This window comes from Eumetopias jubatus, unplaced genomic scaffold, assembly GCF_037043125.1.
Source record: "Eumetopias jubatus isolate StellerSeaLion01/CBP00866 unplaced genomic scaffold, mEumJub1_p1.0 scaffold_13, whole genome shotgun sequence".
Lineage (NCBI taxonomy): Eukaryota > Metazoa > Chordata > Mammalia > Carnivora > Otariidae > Eumetopias > Eumetopias jubatus.
This window is the reverse complement of record NW_028274819.1, coordinates 13,074,452-13,083,419: the sequence shown is the minus strand read 5'-3', so window position 1 is coordinate 13,083,419 and position 8,968 is coordinate 13,074,452. Positions and strand designations below refer to the sequence as shown.

Genomic DNA, 8,968 nt, shown 5'->3' with positions numbered 1-8,968 from the left:
CTCAGGTTTTGCCTGGATTCCAGAACACCTCCGACCTGAGCCACATGCTGAGTCCAGACCAGCCCAGTCCCTGCAAACCCTCAGGACCCGCTTGATAACCCCAGCAGCAACAAACACGGGCACCATATTAAGAATTCTTCATGGATTACATAATTTCGTTTAAGGAGAGCTCACACCTTATGGAAAGGGCATGCTACTGAAGACGTCGGATAGTTCAAGACTTAAGTAATTTGACACTGTCTTTTCCAGAAGAATCATTATAAAACGGTGGGGAGAGGAATCTTCAACCACTGCAGAATATTTGTGCCTTTGTGCTATTTTTTATTTACTAAACACTAAAATCTCTAATATTTCATGGCGCAGGGGCTCCTAAATTAACTGCTTGGCATGTCACGACAGTTCTTGGGGCTTTTTCATAGTGTTTTATCTAACTTCCATTACAAAGTTATTGATTTTGGACTGTGTCTTTTTGGCACTCATGCCGGCACTTAATGAGCTCTGAGAAAATATCATTCTAGGATGCAGAAAATATTTTAAATGATAATGCTGAATATGAAACAACAGCACATTAGTCATTAGCATCCACTCTCAGAAGTTATGACGTATGTACATAAACAATGGCTCGGTTCAACAATTCAAAACGAACATTCATAGCCATTATTTACTTTTGCCAGCTCAAGGGACATTGCCACGTGGCAATGATTGTGAACGCAGTGCACAGGCCCTCTTGACTCACCAATTTTGAAATCATGTAACCTTGGTGATTTTTTCTAAGTTTAAGGAGATTTGGGGGCACCTGGCTGGCTCAGTCGGTACAGCATGTGACTCTTGATCTCAGGGTTGTGAGTTTCAGCCTCATGTTGGGTGTAGAGATTACTTAAAAATAAAATCTTTAAAAAAAAAAGAATTTAGGGGGATTTGCAATTTTTCAAATTTGCTTAACTCAAATTCACATAATAGCACCACACCCATTATATCCCCTTTTTGTAGATGAAGAATGAAGTCTTAGATAGGAAGCAGCTAATCTCATATGTGGAATTTAAGAAACAAAACAGAGGATCAAAGGGGAAGGGAGGGAAAAATAAAACAAGATGAAGTCAGAGAGGGAGACAAACCATAAGAGATTTTTAACTCTAGGAAACAAACTGAGGGTTGCTGGAGGGGAGGGGAGGGGGAGTGAGGGGGTGGCGTAACTAAGTGATGGGCATTAAGGAGGGCATGCGATGTAATGAGCACTGGGTGTTATATAAGACTGATGAATCACTGACCTCTACCTCTGGAACTAATAATATACTATATATTATTTAATTGAATTGAAATTTTAAAAAAAAGCCATTAATCTACAAAGGGGCACCTGGCTGGCTTAGTTGGAAGAACAAGTGGCTCTTGATCTTGGGGTGGTGAGTTCAAGCCCCATGTTGGGTGTAGAGATTACTTAAAAATGAAACCTTTAAAAATTAAAAAAAAATTAGGGGGATTTGCAGTTTTTCAAATTTGCTCAACTCAAATTTACATAATATATAAAGCACCACTCCCATTCTATCTCCTTTTTGTAGATGAAAAATGAGGTCTTAGAAAGCAGTTAATCTACAAAGAGGCACCTGACTGGCTTATTTGGAAGAGCAGGTGGCTCTTGATCTCGGGGTGGTGCATTTGAGCCCCACATTGGGTGTAGAGATTACTAAAAATATAGTAATAAACTTAAAAAAAAGAAAGCCATTAATCTACTCCTTTAAGGCCTCATGGTTGATGAATGACAGAGTGGGGAGTAGACCCCAGTGCTTAGTAACATAGGTGCCCTTTCTCTCGAGGTAATTTCATTTTATTTATTTTATGTATTTATTTAGTTTTATTAAAGATTTCATTTTATTTTTTTTTTTAAGTAGGCTCCACGCCCAATGTGGGGATTGAACTAACGACCCTGAGATCAAGAGTCGTGTGCTCCATGGACTGAACCAGCCAGGTTCCCCCGTCCCCCCAAGATGGTTTCATCTTTGAGAACTTACTGATATTCCTTGCCCTAAGCCTTGGTTGAAATTCCACTCATACATACCAAAAGCTTTCTGCAGTTTTGAATCTTAGGAAGAAATGTTAGGGAAATATGAATCCCCTTATTCCAGAAAAACCCTTATACAAGTTGGAACACTTCCTCCCTCCTGCCTACTGAGGCTACTCAGGGAGGGGCAGCCTGTATAGAGAGGCATGGACGCTTCTGGTATTTCTTCCTTCAGGACAGGGGCTGCCTACCATCTGGTTAACTAAGAGGGGCCAGTCAAGTGACTTCTTGAAATAGAAAGTCAGCTTCAAGTGACCAAGACAAAAGACTAGCATTTTACAAATTCCTCTCATTGCATTTTTTGTTTTGTTTTGTTTTCAAATGACCCTTTATTGAAATATTTTCCTTTGCAGTTCTTAACTAGCAGGGCATTCCACTGCACCACGATCGATGTCATCTAAGATGTTACGAGGGCGGTGGCCATCAGCATTGCAGCCCACAGACTGCGCAGTCCCCAAGATCTCTTTAATGGTTCCAGAGAGTTCTCAGGCTAAAGATTGGTGCCGCATTTGTCAGGCAATGTTGACAATCTCATCAAAAGTGATATTTCCACTGTGCTTCATGTTTGTCTGCTTCTTTCTGTCTCTTGGCGGTTCCTTGAGGGCTCTGATAATCAGGGCAGAGGCAGAAGGTACCACTTCAATCTGAGCCTGTCTGTTCTGAACGATCAGCATCACTGTCATCCACAAACCCTTCCAATCTCCAGTCACCCGTTGCCTTGGCGATGTCATCACCAATCTCTCTTGGAGACAGACCCAGGGGGCTGATCTACCAGGCTAAGGCAGACCCGGAACTAACTTCCTCACCCGTGCACCTCAGGTATACCACTTTGATCTTGTTGGGGTCCAACTTAGGCAGCAGGGTGGAGGTGGCTGGTGTCGGGTGAACCCGGATTCGTGATGACAGAAGACAGTTTTGCACCTTCGCCTCCTTCCAGCCGAAAGCCAAAAGTTCCTTGCATATTTAATCCTGCTGTTGATAAGCAACTTAGCACACGTGCACACTCAGAGACATGTAAGTACACACATACTTTTGTTCATATGTGTATGTACACATAGGCTGATACAAGAGTCACGGATACGCACATACACTCACATTCACTCATGTGTACAAAAGCACGTGCACACCAGCCTCTGGGAGGGTGTGCCAGAGTGTCAGGGCAAACTTTACATGCAGTCCAACCCAGCCCCAATCCCGGAGAAGGGCCTCCTGGACATGGAGGAGCAGGGAACATTCCCCCACGGTGAGAATTTCAGAGCCAGTCAGCACTAATTACAAAGCATGGAGTAGGCTCATCCATCATCCCGGAGCGACAGGCTGGCCGCCGTGCAGCCGCCTCCCGGGCCCCTCCCCCACTGCACTCCATTTCTCCTTGAGGGACCGCAGAATGTCTCCCCCGAGGACCAAGCGTGGTAGCCTCGGTCTTGTCCAAAATCATAACTAGGGGCACGCCCTGGCTCCGCTGCTAGCTCGCACCTCTTCTCTCTGCCCTCTGGGGGAGCTCCTGGGACACTGCCCCAGTCCCCTTCCATGCATTACCCCCTTCCAAATGCGTCGTACCATGTGCTCCTCACTGGGCTTCGTTTTCAGTATTTCGCTGAAACTTTGCAATAATCCTGCGACTTGATATTGTTTTGCCAGGTTTACAAATGCAGAAAAGGAACCTGTGACGAAATCATTTGCTCGGGGTCACCTAGCTAGGAGGGCTAGCAAAGGTGTTCAAACCAGAGTTGGCTACTTGCATATCCCAGGATCTCAGTGCCCCCTCCACTGCCCCCCACCTCCCTGCAGCTGCTTATTGCTGACATTTCCTCTTGGAAGACCTACTGGGCACTTCTTCCTCATCTTCTCTCCTAAATCAGCTAAAGAGCCAAAGTCTGACGGAGTCCCACAAGTTGGGAGACCAAATACCAGCCTCAAGGGCCAAGGTGAGGGGCTGAGCGGAAGATGCCTGGCAACTGAGCCAGTCAGCATGAGATGGGCAAGGTTCTAGCGGTGACTCCACTGCAGGCCAGGCTGGTGTGGTCGCACTGGCGGGACTCGGCTGGCTTCTGGACATGGTGTCAGAGCAAGCCTGTCAGCCCTGGATCCCCAACCCCCCGGCCGTCTAGCTCTGCTTCCTGGGGACTGAGTGTGCTGGAGCTGTCTCTGGGGCCAGATCAGTGTGGGCCTCCCTGGAAAAATCTGCTCCCCTGCTGAAATAATTTTGAAAGCCTCCTTGAAGGCAGAGACCATGTCTTTTTGTCATTATCCCCGGCTTCAAGCATGGAGCCCAGCACCTCCGGAGCGGGTACTCAGTGCGTATCAGCTACAACAAAACCAAGCACAACGACAATAAGTGCCTTTCAGAACCTTGTCCACTTACTGAAATGCTGCCATTCTTCTGAGTCCAGGGCAAACCCCCATCCCCCAGCAGGGTGCTCTGCTCTTCCCAGCCAATGGCTCTCCCCCTCCTCCAAACACGGTGCTAAGCATCCATTGCTTTGTATAATCTGTCACATGGCCGTGAGTGTTTGCCTTTTCACTCCAGCTACTAGGAAGCTCCTCGGGAACCTGACTTACATTGTTGTACCCTGCACCTTCTGTGCCTATAAATGTGCAGCAAATGCTTTTGATTCCAAGTGTACAACATCCAGGGATGCCTGGCTGCCTCAGTCCGTAGAGCGTGAGATTCTTGCCGCGGGGTCCTGAGTTCAAACCCCACATCAGGTGGGTGTAGAGCTTACTTCATTAAAAAAAAAAAAATGGTTGGTTTTTTTTGTTTTTGTTTTTTTGTTTGTTTGTTTGCTTTTAAACCCACAAAGTGTACAATGTCCATATTTGGGTAAAGATTTTACTTTATAATGATGACATTGATGTTATTCTTAGTTAATGTATCTCCTCAGGAAACCACTAGAGGAAGGAATACCAAAGCACAGTTCCTTGTGGTTATTATCAGCCAGAATTTTGCCTTCCAAGTTATCTCTCAACCAGGGCATTACACATTTGTGTTTGGGTGGTCTTTCTTCCTCACTGCTGCCCACCCCCCGCCCCACCCTTGATCCCTGGGGTCAGGATTTAGGACTCCATGGATGGGCTGCTTCAGTCAGAACGGGGGGGGGGGGGGGGGATGGTTCTGTACCCGTCATGGAAGTAAACATCTGGAGTCTGGAATTTTAGCTGTAGGATTAAACACTGTGACAGCCTGGCAGATAGATCGTCTTTCCTTATCTAGTCAAATGGGCCACCTAAAGAGAATCTGTACTCTGTTATTGTTCTGGGGGGGAGGGGTCTTTTCCTTTTCCCTCTCACTGATATGTAGTATCTATAGAATTCTCATGCCCAAACACCTGAGATGTGTAACCTAACAAGTATTTACATGCAGAAAAAGCAAATAACCATGAAGCTGACCCAAAGGAGAGAACTAGTTTCTGATACTAACTAGTTCTGGGTAGGAAACACCATTCTTTTTTTTTTAATTCTTTTTTATTTTCGGAAACACCATTCTTCCAGCATCATTTACAATAGCTAAGAGGTGGAATTAACCTAAATGTCCATTGGATGAAGAATGTGTGGATAGGGGCGCCTGGGTGGCTTCAGTCAATTAAGTGTCTGCTCAGGTCATGATCTCAGGGTGCTGGGATCGAGTCCTGCATCGGGCTCCTTGTTCGGTGGGGAGCCTGCTTCTCCTCCCTCTGCCTCTGCCGCTCCCCTTGCTTGTGCGTGCTCTCTCTCTCTGACAAATAAGTAAAATCTTTTTTTTTTTTAGATTTTATTTATTTATTTGACAGAGAGAGACACAGCGAGAGAGGGAACACCAGCTGGGGCAGAGGGAGAAGCAGGCTTCCCACCGAACAGGGAGCCAGGCACGGGGCTCGATCCCAGGACCCTGGGATCATGACCTGAGCTGAAAGCAGACACTTAACAACTGAGCCACCCAGGCGCCCCTAAATAAGTAAAATCTTAAAAAAAAAAAAAAGAATGTGTGGATAAAGAACATGTGGGGTATACATCCAATAGCATATTATTCAGCCTTCAAAAGGAAGGAAATCCTGCCGAATGCTACTACATGAACTTGTACTTCGGGACATTATGCTAACTGAAAGAAGCAGGTGACAAAAAGACAAATACTGCATGGTTCTACATATGAGTTATGTAAAGCCGTCATGCTCTTAGGCACAGAAAGTAGAATGCTGGTTGCCAGGGGTGGTAGGAGGAGGCGGGAGGGGGGCGGTTCTCGTTCAGTGGATGCAGAGTTTCAGTTTTGCAAGATAAAAGGTTTTAGAGATCATTGCATGAGAGTGTACATATATTAACAGTCCTGTTCTGTACACTAAATGTGGGTTAAAAGGGTAAATTTTATGTTATATGTGCTTTATCACAATAATAATAAAAAAGCACCATTCCTGGGTCACAACTTTGTCCCAGGGATTTCCTTGGTAAAATACTCACCACAACCCATTCAATGGGTATTGTTTTCCTTGCTTCATACATGAAGGAAAGGAGAAGTCCGGAGACGTATTTGAGCCCGTGGCCACCTGGCTTCAGCAGCCACGCTTTCTACCCAAGCAGCCTACTCTTCCATCCGCAGGTGGGATGGGCCTGCTGACCATCACTCTCCAGGTAAGAGCAGTGAGTTGGGGGCGTGAGTTCAGACAGGTTTCTCTGGTGTTGCAAGGCCAGACTTTCCATGCAAACCACCTCCCCAACCATATCAACGGTGCCCCCCGATATATGTTCCCCGACTTCTTCCTTTGTAATAGAACCCCTGGTTTTCAGCTGGTGACTTGGCCAACGGAACTAAAGACTTCTCCCTGAAGGTAGTTGTGGACATGTGGCTAGGTTCTGGCCAGTGGGATGTAAGCAGAGGTATCAAGGATAACTTTTGAGAGGGGTCCTTAACATAGGGGCACACCCTTCTTTAGTCCTTCCTCTTGTGCAGGCTGGAATTTTTAAAACATGATGGCTGGGCGCCTGGGTGGCTCAGTTGGGTAAGCGACTGCCTTCGGCTCAGGTCATGATCCTGGAGTCCTGGGATCGAGTCCCACATCGGGCTTCCTGCTCAGCGGGGAGTCTGCTTCTCCCTCTGACCCTCTTCCCTCTCGTGCTTTCTATCTCTCATTCTCTCTCTCTCTCTCAAATAAATAAATAAAATCTTTAAAAAAAAAAAACATGATGGCTGGAGCTTGAGTAGCCACTGTGGGTCCTGAGGTAGAATCAAATCTGAACCTATGATTCAAACCACAGCGTGTTGATGCCATCATGTGAAACCCTGGCACACAGTGAGCACATGTGAGTTATCAGTGCTGCGTATGCTGCATGTGGGGGACATCTGAAGGCATCCCACTGGTGCTGCCATGTATAGTATGATCCTGATCCTTCAGTGCTTATGAATGGATGAAATCACAAGGCATTTACCGATTGGAAGCAAAGGGCCATTGACTTCTCCCAATGTCCCATTCATTCCTTCAGTAAGTATTAACTGCGAGCCTACTAGCTGCCAGGCCCTGTTTTGGCACTGAAAATAGAGTGTCAAACAAGACAAACAGAGTCCCTGTCCCCTCAGCACATGTGCTCTTATGGACAGATACCGTCTTCCTTCCATTTTCTACCACATGATAGGAAATGTCCCGGTATATGTAAAGGGTGCTGGGGGAGGACCAAAATGTGGGAGGGATTTTGAAATGTGACCAAGGAGGAGCAATTTTCTTTTGCCCCAGATTTCTTCAGAATATCTATTTTGCAGGGACATAGGGGGATGTTCCTGCCTTGGCCCGTGTTGGGGGTTAGGATTGGGTGAGGGCAACAATATGAAATCGATAAACTCCCCTAAGATTCCACCAACTGGGCCAGTTCTTTACGTTTCTCTGGGGCCCCAGAGGGCCCCAGCTACCAAACAAGGATTCCTGGTAACAGTAATGGCAAATGTGGTAAGTTCACTAGTGGGGACCTACATTCTCCAAACCAAAATCATGTCACAAGGTCTAAGAAGATCCCATACCCATGTGGTCCACGAAAACGGAAAGGTTTTGAACTCAGAACCCTACTAGAATATAGATTGGGAACCTATGACATGTATCATATTATCCATGCCCATCCCTCTAAAATCCTGTTGCTGCTAAAAATTACTAGAAACCCAGCAGCCCATTATAGCACCCTTCATGATAGCCAAGATGAAGGAACAACCTACATATTCATCGACAGATGAATAGGTAAAGAAGGGGTGCCTGGGTGGCTCAATCGTTAGGCGTCTGTCTGCCTTTGGTTCAGGTCATGATCCCAGGATCCTGGGATTGAGTCCTGCATCGGGCTCCCTGCTCAGCGGGGAGCCTGCTTCTCCCTCTCCTTCTGCCTGCCACTCTGCCTACTTGTGCTCTCTGTCAAATAAATAAATAAAATCTTTAAAAAAAAAAAAGAACTGGTAAAGAAAATGTGGTTTAGCTATATATACAATGGAATACTAGTCAACCTTAAAAAAGAAGGGAATTTTGCAAAGGCAACAACATGGATGGGCCCCGAGGACATTATGCTGAGTGAAACAAACCAGACGCAGAGAGACAAGTACTGCATGATTCCACTTCTCCGAGGTATCTAAAATAGTCAAGCTCTTAGAATCCAGGAGTGGAATGGTGGCTGCCAGGAGCTGGAGCGAGGGCAAATGAGGAATTACTAATCAACTGGCCTAAAGTGTCAGTTAAACGAGATGAGTAAGTTCTGGAGATCTGCTGTAAGACATTGTGTCTGTAGTCAACAATACTGTATTGGCCACTTGTAAATTTGTGAAGAGGGTAGATCTCATGTTAAGAGTTCTTAGCACAGTGAAATAAAATAAAATAAAAATCTAGCAGTGAGCCAACAATTTATCTAGACGAAGCTAGGTGTTCTGATTAGTGCTTCAGAGAAATTTTCATTCCATCTGGGGAGATATAACAA

General features: G+C 45.8%; 1 long non-coding RNA gene across 1 annotated transcript; it reads left to right on the top strand.

The window, feature by feature from the left end:
• Positions 1–1,215: 1,215 nt before the first annotated feature.
• Positions 1,216–7,001, top strand: LOC114215309 (uncharacterized). Its single transcript, XR_003610555.2, has 3 exons — positions 1,216–3,070; positions 3,698–4,765; positions 6,534–7,001. It is a non-coding gene; the product is annotated as an uncharacterized LOC114215309 (long non-coding RNA).
• Positions 7,002–8,968: the final 1,967 nt, after the last annotated feature.